The sequence below is a fragment of the Octopus bimaculoides genome, chromosome 1 (assembly GCF_046866305.1).
Source record: "Octopus bimaculoides isolate indiv1 chromosome 1, ASM4686630v1, whole genome shotgun sequence".
In the NCBI taxonomy this organism is placed as follows: domain Eukaryota; kingdom Metazoa; phylum Mollusca; class Cephalopoda; order Octopoda; family Octopodidae; genus Octopus; species Octopus bimaculoides.
This window is the reverse complement of record NC_142928.1, coordinates 97,417,954-97,428,165: the sequence shown is the minus strand read 5'-3', so window position 1 is coordinate 97,428,165 and position 10,212 is coordinate 97,417,954. Positions and strand designations below refer to the sequence as shown.

Below are 10,212 nucleotides of genomic sequence, written 5' to 3'. Positions count from 1 at the left end.
CTAGTGAGCATACAGCTTTTGGAGTAAGGATAACACTTTCGTTTTGCATTATTCTTAAAAGCCTTTGCCAATTTGGCTGTCCAAAAGTCGGTAAGTCTATCGCAATTCGACATTTCTTTCGTGATACATGCATTCATTATTATATTATGTGTACATTCATTAGTTTGCCATCAGCAGTTTAACTGATGCATACTTTTCAGAGTTACCTCCCGTCAGTTTTTAATTTTTTTTTAAATTATAAATTCGAATTAGAACCTTCAATACAACCATAGGAGCAAACGAGGGGATTTATGAGGTCACTGAACCTTTAGATATAGTCCTCAAATCACATCCTAGTGTTTTAAAAAATGTCGCTCGTATCGACTGGGATGCCTTTGATAAGCCTATTCAATCAGATCGAAGGGAATAAACAACACAAACATACAATGCTGAAAATCCTGGGTTTAAATCTTGAATAACGAAAGAAGTCTAACTCTATTTACATTAGTCTTTAAATTATCAGTTTAAAGTCGAGATTGAATGACTGTATGCATCAGGTAAGCGTAATCAAGTGGAGTTTCTGAATAAACAACCGCCCCCATTCGTAACTTTCCCGTAATTATATCTACCTTAATTGAGATCGAAGAGAAATATGAAAAATCATTCGAATTAGGTATGTCGTTATTCACATTTTTATCGCACTCGTATAGCAGCAAGTGCAAAAGCAGTGCAACGACAAAACACTCAAATTTATAAAACCATACTTAAATGGATCACTTTCAAAGGATGTGTGTGTGTGGATGGATGGATGGATACACACACACACACACACACAGGTGTTGCTAAGTAAATAACAATTACATTATCCCACCTAAGTAAATTATTAAAGCTCTAAACTTATGTCTCAAACATAGACAACAGGCCTGAAATATGGAGGGAAAGAATTAATCGATAACCAATCCGTCCCAGTACCTCACCGGTACTTTATTTTATCGACAGCGGAAACGAAAAGCAAAGTTTGCTCTGTGTAAGTTATTTAACCTATAAACGAGAATATAACATCATTGTACATTATCCCGTAACTTAAATCGTTTATAAATTGGTCGGTATCACGGACAGGTGCAGACAACTTCATAGCCTCAACTATAAATGAATGTATGGCAACTTTCATGGATTTGCTTTCTGATATTTTAACAAAACATTAAGATACAGGCAAAATAATGACGTTTTAATATAAAACAAGCGGAGTACATATACACACGTTATATAACACTTCAGTCTCAATGTTGATTCTTTTTCTGTACTGTCCAACCTTTAACATCGTTGAAAGGTGCTTTATTTCATAGAGAATTTCCTTACGTTCATAACTGGTTTACCTTTACAGACCATTTTTTCTATCTCCGTCAAAATCAGAAAGAAAACGACTTACTACGTTAAGTAAATGACAACGCCTAATCGAAACAGTTAAACATCTTGACATTCTGATAATTTCTGTGGCTAAAATTTTCTGAGGTATCAAAAAAAAAAAGAAAAAAATTAAAATAATGTACGTATATTCAAAGGTAAGGAGTTAATCAGATGAATGTTAAAGAGATACAGACAGAAAGAGAGAGAAACAGAAGAAAAACCTTTTGTCAATATATGAAACTGCACTTACTTGTTTGCTAAGTCTCACGTGTTAATGTAACTTATCCTTGTCCCCATGACAGATACAGCTCGAAGATGTCAATTAGCGCGTTGCTTATTACAAATCGGTCCCGTTTAGAGTTGCACTGTACTACCTAATGATTTCAAAATGCAGCTATGGTTACAAACAACATCGGACTCGATATAACGAAAAAGTTGTGTCAAAAGAGCGGACGCCATTACACTTGACATCAACTCTCGCGTGAAGCTAGACCTATCATGTGATATAGACGAGACTTAGGGGTCGACTACAAAATAACGTGCGAAATGGATAGAATTTCCGAAAGGCTACAAATATTTGCTGTAAGTATTCGTTGCCAAAATTTCACCATACTTTAATAGAGGTATTGGCAACCTCTTTACGTGAAGAGGGCCGCACTACTAAGCAAAAATTCAAGGTAATTTTTCGTTGGCGTGCCATTCAGAAAGTTCTACAGGCTGTAGTTTGCTCGTAACTGCCTTCATGGACACAGTTTTATGTTAAGTGGTGATTTATTATTATTATTATTATTTTGCTAATGTTTTGAAATGTATCCTAGCATATTTTCCTTTTTGAGGATATATGATGATGTTACAAATTATACAAAGAATAAATACTGCGCTGTAGAGTTAATATTAAAGGTACTTTAACTGAAATTGTATTAACATTTCCTGAATGAGAAAATATTGATGTTATTAAATGTTGAAAATTCCTCTTCTTAACCTTTTTTGCGAACTAAAGAAATATCAGACCTGGTTCTCAAATGGATGACTTGGAAAACCCAGGTGCTGTAAGCATCTAATGTGTTTGTGTATCTGTGAAGTCTATAGGTAAGCTAAGTGATACGAGTTGCGTTTTCATTTCCCCATAGGATGCTAGTTCTCTTCTCACTTCTAATGTCATCTGAAATAGGAATGAGCGTTACTAGTAAACTTTCCTCTGTTCCATAAATCTAAAACTTAGTTTCTCTAACTTAATTTCAGTTTCTCATTGGAACACTCACTACAAAGCAAATACTGTGTCCCCTTTTTTTTCTTTTAATTCATGTATAGGCGCTTCTTTAGAAGCGCACCTCTCTAAGAAAATGACGCTTACTTGTCAAAAAAGTTACGTAAATGGGAAATATATCCAAAATAAATTAAGTATGCAAAAAAATTAGGAAGATTCGTCTGTTTTTAAATATTTTATACTAAAAAATAAAATACAGAAAACGGCCACTCGCGAATATAAACAAACATGTTGGACGATAACTTTCTTTTACCAGTCAGATATTGGTAATACAATCGTCTGCGAATTGTAAGAAGACCGTTTCACAATATTTTTCTTAAAAGTCAGTTTATAACTAATATATATATATATATACTATTCTGTCAAATTTTGTGCCTGAACGGGAAAGCGAGTGCACACCACCTAACCCTAAAACTAACCCTAACCTGTGTGAGCAGTAAAAGATCTGATTAAAAACTATCAAGAATTATTGTCGTGGCCCTCGTATCATTAATAATATCTGATAAAAGTTACCACCACTTGTATCGTCCGACATGTTTGTTTATATTCGCAAGTGCCAGTTTTCCGTGTTTTATTTTTTAGTATATAAAATATTTAAAAATAGATGAATCTTCTCAATTTTTTTTGCATACTTCATTTATTTTAGATATATATCCCATTTTCATTATTTTTTTTTTTTAGAAATTAGACGTCATTTTCTTGGAGAGGTGCGCTTCTAAAGAAGCACCCATGTATATAATACAGAAACACGTGAAAGCACTCATTTTCTCTTCACAATTGAAATGAACTTCATGTTTATGGCACTAACACCCTTAAGGACGAAACGTTTTCTTCTCCTTTTCGGACTACTGTCAAAGAATTCTGCCATATTTTATTCGATATCACCCAAAAGAATTTTTTGTAACTTTTGGGTGTTTGAAACGATTGATGTGTTGTATTCATATACATATTCTAACAGCAAATCGAGGATTTTATTCTAGGTGGCCTAGTTGCTGCTTAAAGATGGGCAAGAGAGAATTAGCAGACGTTGTTTGGTTTCAGGTCAGCTCTCCTCAAGTAGATTATGATCAATGGCGTTCCAGCCGTGACACTTCCACCCACTCCCCCCCCCTTTTTTTTTCCAGATCATATATCTAGGACTATATCATCCGATGTAAGATGATAGGGTGTGTTTGAGGGAGATTTTTAGGTTCTAATTCTTGCAGAACCAGCAACTATGTAAAGCAGAGGTTGCCAATTATTTTACTGAATATTTTTATGGACCACTTGAGCATAAAAGTCAATGAAATTAAATCAAAAAGTTAACCAATCCAGTTGAGCATGAAATTATGCAACCTACTGGAAAGCAATTAAAATAAGCAAATGCATGTACACATGATGACAAGTCCTAATATTAATCCAGGGACCACTTAAGAATTACACTACTGACGCAGAATCTCTTTTGTCGTCTCTTAGCCCTTTGCCTACCCTGTGTATTACGTGCAATACACTGGATATATTTCCCAGGCATTCCTTATATCTTACATGGTACACATTCCCAATTTTTTCACACACCATAACTTGGGACTTTAGAAAGGAAAGCTTTATATCATTCAGAACATAAAATAAGTGCTAACTAAAAGAAAGTCTGCAAACAAGCATGGATGTTTAGGACAAATTTATGAAAACGTTTTGGGCAGGCAAAGGGTTAAGCAGACGTTATTGTCAGGAATCTGTTGCAAGTAAATTCATGGACCCAGTCTTTGGCAAAACAACAATGCTAATAATAATAGTGGTTTCTAACTTTAGCACAAGGCTATACATGAAAAAAAATTGTTTTAATTGGCTCTACTATATGAATTTTAATTTGATGGCCTCTGGAGGGTTGGAAGGAAAAGTCGACATTAGCTGGAATGTAAAGAATGTACAATAAACTAACACAAGGTAGAATAACAAATTTCTTTTACTTGTTTCAGTCATTAGACTGCGGCCATGCTGGGACACCACCTTGAAGAATTTTCAGTCCAAGGAATCAACCCATAAGCCTGATATTTTATCGTTTTTCTTTTTTTTTGCCAAGCTGCTAAGTTATGGGGATGTAAATGCACAAGCACTGTTTTTCAAGCAATGGTAGGGAGCAAACACACATATGCACTCACACACACACACATGACTGGCTTCTTTCAGTGTCTGTGTACCAAATTGACTCAAGGCTATGGTAGGAGATACTTACCCACACTGCTACACAGTGGACCTGTACCCAGAACCATGTGGTTGGGAAGGAAGCTTTCTACCACACAACCATGCCTGCTCCTAATCTAATTTCTTATATTTTTAGATGGCTCTAAATTTGTAGGAGAGGTGGTTTTTGACTGAATAGATGCCATTATACTGACAGTCCTAGCTCATTAACCCTGGAGAGATAAAAAATTAAAGAAAGCTCTGTTGTGAGCTATACCCACAATGTACTGAGACGAATTAAAAGACTATTGGACATTTGACTGGTAATACAGTTACTCCATTGCCTTTTTATTTATAATGATTAACAACTTTGATTTGAAGTCATACATGTATAGTGTGGAAAGGAATATATAATCTCTAGCACTTGGCTAGTGCTTTAGTTTATATGTTCCAGAAGATGAAAGCCAATCAACCATGACAGGATTTGAACTTAAAATCATAAAAGAGTTATAACTAAATATTGCCAGGAATTTTATCCACTGGTCAACTGATTTTTGCCAAGTCATTACCATCTTAATAATAATCCTTCCTACTATAGGCACAAGGCCTGAAATTTCAGGAAGGGGGTTAGTTGATGATATTGACCCCAGTGCACAACTGGCACTTATTTTATCGAATCCTAAAGGATGAAAGGCAAAGTTGACTTTGGCAGTATTTAAACATAGGATGTAGTGGTTTTAAATTTTGGCACTCGGCAATTTTAGGAGTAGAGGTTAAGTCAACAACATTAACACACAGTTCTCAACTGGTACATATTTTATTGACTTAGAAAGGTTGAAAGACAAAGTTGACTTTGACAGAATTTGAACTCAGAACATAAGCCAGAACAAATGCTACTAAGCATTTTGTCCAATGCACCAATAATTCTGATTTAGCAATTTTGAGGAGAGGTGAGGTAGTTGATAGCGTCAAGGTTTTGTCATTATTAATACCATGTACATAGATGTAGACATATGTGTGTATTATAGTATTTAATAATAGGAAGATAATAAAATAGGGAGGAGACAAAGAAAATTAAGAATATATAAAGTTATGCTGGTAAAACACTGGAAAAAGCACAGAAATATGAAGCAAAATAGCAACCAAAGAATATGTACAATGAAGAAAAATACTCTAGATAAAAGAACAAGAAGTTTTCATACACTTAAACAAAAGTAAAGAATTAAGTGAAAACAAATAGGAATAATACCAAATTTATGCCTGTTAACACTACAGTTTCTCTCTCTCTTTCTCTCTCTCTCTCTCTCTCTCTCTTTCTCTCTCTCTTTCTCTCTCTCTCTCTCTCTCTCTCTCTCTCCACACACATATATTGGTAGAGTCATTTTGTAACTTCTGCCTATTAAATATATATGTGTGTGTGTGTATTTCTTCAAGTGGTTGCAGCCAGGATACATTGCAAAATCCATCCCAGTTATCTTCTCCCACAATGGTTATGGTAGATCCTCAGTTTCATATTGTATCTCTCTGCCAATAACATCAATGTAACTGAGTGGTCTTTGTTGTCACTTAAGTTGCAGAAGTCTTCAAAACATAACACCCGATACATTGTACTGCTGACCATAATAACAATGACCACCAAAGCCTGCACTGCATTGAGCAAAAATTGTAGAGATGGGTGAAATGTGTCCATAAATTGCCTCTTTGGTCTTGTCTTTGCTCTATGAGATGCTTGGTCTCTGTTCTATCATGGCAACATTGAAGCTCCTCCTTCATAATCCAGATTTCTACTCTATAAAGAAAACTCTCAACACATTCTCTGGAGAATAGCATAATTGACTTTGAAATACAGTACTTGATTGCTAGATATATTGATGTGTTGTACAGACACTAAATACATTTATGTCTACATACAGATACACACACATAAACATATACATATAAACATTAGCATGTATATGCATGTGCACAGAACATGCACACAAGTATGTGTTTATGTGTACATGTATTGTATAACCATGATGTTCCAGTATCTGATGAGGTGGCTTTATTTGCATAAATATGTGAACATGCAATTGTATTATTTAATACTGAGCACACATTAATGCAAACACACAATTCTTTGCATACTGAAATTAATACTAGATGAAGAAGGTTGCAAAATGATCTTTATCCTAAAGAAGTCATGTGGTTAAATAAATATATATTCCACTCACAAACCTCCTGATTTTATATAATTATATCTACTGTATATGTATATTGCATCAGGTTGCTGATGTGTGCTTACTGATAGAATGCAGACTGTACAGTGTTCCATGGTTGGGTCATAGTAAAACAAACAACACCAACCAAATGGGTGGTAGAACCAAACAACCATGTAGCAGTGTCATGTTTTAGAAATTCTGGATTAGTGTCTGTTATTCTCTGAGACCACTAGGAGTGGTGAAACACACCTTAGCATTTATAGAAGCATTCTACATAAGAAATATAATTGGCTAGACAATTTCCAAATGCTGCTTCTTCACTAAAAGGGCCAAGATCATGGCCATCAACCAGGATCCAGAGCAGCTTACTGTACAATTCCATGGGATCAAACTAACCCTGGTTGACAAGTTCAAGTACCTGGGCTCCATTGTTGATCAAATATCAGATTTCAGCCAGGAAATCAGAGCAAGACTTGATGTCAGGAGTTCAGCTCTGAAGCCATTTAATACAATATGGAGAGACTGTGCCTTCAACAAAGGCATGAAGCTAAATAACTTTAATCTCATCAGTAGTGTTGTTTGAGTGTGAAGCATGGACTCCAAAGGATGGTGGACACCAAGTTCATTTCTGAATATACTGATTGCTCATGGAAACTTGGCAATCAAAGATTCAACAGTTGACTTTAAAGATCAGATCTACTCCAATCTGTGGTGTCTAAAAATTTCAACCAATTGATCTTATTAGAATTATCTCCCTTGCTTTTAGATTTTGAACTAGATTTGGATAACAAAGTTTTTCAATTAACTATGATGCCTGAGATTTTGTCATATTTGTATTTTGTGTGCATAATATTCCATTGAGGTATTTTTCTTGTCAACCTTGTAATTGATATTTATAACAAGCACACCATATTCCATTTATTCCTATATATCTTGATCATTCTTATCTTGCCAAATGAACAGAGTATACTTTATTGAGGAGGTTTAATAAGATGGAAATATGTCTTGCTCTCACCAGTTAGCTTTAAAGACAATTCATTCTAATCTGCATTGTCCAAAACTTTACATTGACTGATCATATTAGAGTTATCTTTCGTTTGTTTTTTTTTTTGTTTTTAAATTTCCTTTCTACTTATCTCTTAGATAATCTCAATTGATTGAAAATTTTTCAATACAATATACCAGCAGTCCCCAACCGTCCTTGCACTATGGACCAGTTTCATGCAAAGCAATTTTCCGAAAGACTAGGGGATTACATTTATGACAAAACACAAAGTGTATAATAAATAATTTAATTATTACATATATAATGCAAAACACTCCACAAACTACGATAGTTAATAAACTAGAAATAAAATTTTTAAATTTAGAGTTTCTATGTGGCTTGGTACCAAATGAGTTACGGCTTGGTGATTGGGGACCCCGACACTATAATACCTATATGAGACCCTACCGTGTCTTACATTTAATGTGCAGAACGTTCCCGTGATGAATTTTCCCTCATCTATATCATGGAATCAGATTGCTTTTGAAGGACTGAAGGAAATTTGTAGAGCTCCACCCAAAAGTCTTGCAATATTTTGTTACGTCCCCTTACGTTGTGAGATCAAATCCCACAAGGGTCGGTTTTGCCTTTCATACTTCCGTGTTAGATAAAGCAAGTAAAGTACCAGTTTAAGTATTGGGACCAATATAATCGGTACTACTTAAGAAGAGTGGGTCCGATGCGCGTACCCGCACTGGTCAGCGGACGCGCGCATTGCACTCACGCGCTAGTCAGTAGATTCGCACCCACGATTAAAAAAAAAAACCATCTTAAATAGTACCATATAATCCAGTGTACGCCTTCCAGAAAATCGGTGACCTTGTGTCAATGTTAAAAATTAATGCCATTTATCAGATACACCTTTAAGCAGGTACAGGTGAAGCCTCAGCCTTATATCTGTTAATAAATGCTTATACGTGTACGTCTGTCTGCACGGGCCAAGACGTATACACACGGTAAAAGGAAATGATTCTTAAATACTACTGATTGACCAATTTTCGAAATATATTATCCGACTGACACTGTCAGCCTCCTTATCGCCACTACCATCACCGACAGCAACAATAACAACAACGTAATCGTTGCTAATATTGTCATCGTGATCACATCAGCAATGTCGATTTGTTTCGACGATAACTGAATCATAATCAATTCATGACCAGTACTCTATTTTATTGATAAAGAAAATGAATTCAGTCCGGATTTTAATTTTTAAAAAGAAAGAGAGAGAGAGAGAGACGTATAGAAAATCCTGTGAAACATCAAGCCCATTATCCTTTCTGCCAACTCACCATCATACCATTACTAGTGCTACTACTGTTACAGTATCAACGACATCTGTCACCGAACTTAGTGACCAGCCACGAGAGGAAACGGCTGCCGAGACGCCATTAATAAAAGAAAAAGAAAAATTCAGTCAAAACAAACTTGATAACAAACGTCACAATACGTCATAGTTGAGGCCACGCCTACCTTCTCCTCCCACTCTGTAGCAACACGCAGGAATTACGATTACGCATGCAGTGTAAGGAGACGTGGGAGAAAAGATGCAGCAGTGTACAGTTGACAATATATTAAACCACTTAAACACTCAATTAGAACAAACATGCGCATACTCTAAAAAAATACACACACATATTCCGCTGCTTTTGACACATTTCTCTTATTTATCAGCATAACTTTGCCATACTACGTAAACCTGATTAGATGGGAAGTCAGTGAATGGTATAACGCCAAACAAATAGATCAACGCACATATATACACATGAACAAATTAATTTCTTCATGGGCACTTGCGATACTTATTTGTAGCTAGAAGAGGTGAGTCGATTGAATTAGGTTCCCAAATATATGAACACGTAAAAGGTTGAAAGGTCAACTCCAGCATAGTCCCATATCCTGTCGAACTTATCAAAAGCATGCCATCCATCAATGACCATCTGGTCTATTATTTGTTTATTTTTTTAGGGATGTATTTTGCATTACATTAGTTGATATGCCCTTTTTGAAGATAGGTCATGTGCGACTTTGAAGGCTATTTGGCTGCTATTTCAAGTGGGTCGAGCAACTGTACAGAGGTTCCCTCGTTAACACGTGAACTTCAGGTTATTGTTTAGCCTTGGATCACCTCTCGAGCAGACATATGATCACAG

General features: G+C 35.5%; 1 protein-coding gene across 2 annotated transcripts in view; it reads left to right on the top strand.

Moving 5' to 3' along the window:
* The first annotated feature begins 1,854 nt into the window (after positions 1 to 1,854).
* LOC106867929 (uncharacterized) overlaps positions 1,855 to 10,212 on the top strand; it is a 112,858-nt gene continuing 104,500 nt past the window's right edge. For both annotated transcript variants that reach the window (XM_089354500.1, XM_052968413.2), the window contains exon 1: positions 1,855 to 1,968. The gene's annotated coding sequence lies outside the window, so the exon portion shown is untranslated. The remainder of the gene's footprint in view (positions 1,969 to 10,212) is intronic.